Source organism: Myotis davidii, unplaced genomic scaffold, assembly GCF_000327345.1.
Source record: "Myotis davidii unplaced genomic scaffold, ASM32734v1 scaffold662, whole genome shotgun sequence".
NCBI lineage: Eukaryota > Metazoa > Chordata > Mammalia > Chiroptera > Vespertilionidae > Myotis > Myotis davidii.
This window is the reverse complement of record NW_006293533.1, coordinates 453,394-454,655: the sequence shown is the minus strand read 5'-3', so window position 1 is coordinate 454,655 and position 1,262 is coordinate 453,394. Positions and strand designations below refer to the sequence as shown.

The 1,262-nt window shown below is 55.3% G+C and overlaps 1 pseudogene; it reads left to right on the top strand.

Annotated features, from left to right (window-relative positions):
• Positions 1 to 679: 679 nt before the first annotated feature.
• The window catches only part of LOC102753142, a 3,651-nt pseudogene continuing 3,068 nt past the window's right edge, over positions 680 to 1,262 (top strand).

The following is a 1,262-nucleotide window of genomic DNA, read 5'->3' as shown; positions in this document are numbered from 1 at the left end:
GGGCGTCCTGCTGGCCAGAAGCTCAGGTTGATGGCCTCGCGGCAGTGTTCTCAGCCCCTGCAGGGTGGACTCTCAACTGCAGGCCGAGCTGGACACGCCGCAGAGCGCCCCACACTTCCAACTTCAGACGCAGGACTTGCCGGCTCCGGGGAGTGCGAGGGGGAGTGAAAAATGCCTCCGAGAGCGCTTCCCCCACCGTCGTAAAGAACCCCTCCCCCCTCGCCCTCTCTTGCCTCCAGCCCCGTTTCCAAATTCTCACCGGGCGGATTTGGCTTTGAAAGGGTGAGGAGGAGGAGGAGAGAGATAAAGAGCAGGGCTGTGCCGTTCCCTGCGGCCATACAGCCTCTTGGAAATGGCCGGGTCGAGGAAAACAGCTCGGCCGAGTTTTCCCACAGCTGTAAAGTGATCTTAAAGGTGTGGTGGCAGCTCTTGTCAACCCCAAATGCCCTCTGGAAAACGCTAATTCTCATATTTTTTAAAAGAGTAAGTTTTTGCCCTGTTAGTTTCCCACCCAAAACTAAAACAATCTTAAAATTTAAAAATTTAAGTAAAACATTTAACATAATCTCTATATAGAAAACCCTAATATGCAAATAGACTGAAGCGGGGAGGGACAACTGAACAACCTAACAACCTGTCGCTATGACATGTGCTGACCACCAGGGGGTGTGTGCGGAACATGGCAGGCATTAGCCGCAGTGGGATGGAGCAGCTGAGCTGGGGCACCAGACCAAGGTGGGGCACAGGTCGTGGTCACCTGGGCGAGCCTCTGGTGTTTACTGAAAATTCTTTGCTCCCATGTGCCTTGGCCGCACTGGTGCTCACATCTGCTGCCAGTGCCTGGCGCCAGCCCCAATCACTCGCTGCCATCAGAGTGTGCAAGCTGTGACTGCCTGCCCTGATCGCCCCTGAGGGCTTCTCCACCTCCCCCTGCTCCTGAGGGGCTATGGGGGCAGCAGCTGACGCTTACATCCGCTGACTGACGGCAGCAGGAACAGGGCTCTGAGCAAACAAGGGACGAGGGAAGGGGCAGGGGGGCCCACAGTGGGAGGGGCTGGGCAGGGGCATGAAGGATGGGCTGAGACCCGCCCCTGTGCCACTGCTGCCTCGTGGCCCACAGTTCCTTTCAAGGTGCATGAATTCATGCACTGGGCCCCTAGTTGAATAAAATAAAACATCCATTTTTCTATGTAGGGACTACACATTACAATGTGGCAAAGGTATGTCCTAGCAGCTATCCCACTCCTGCAAGCTAAAAGATT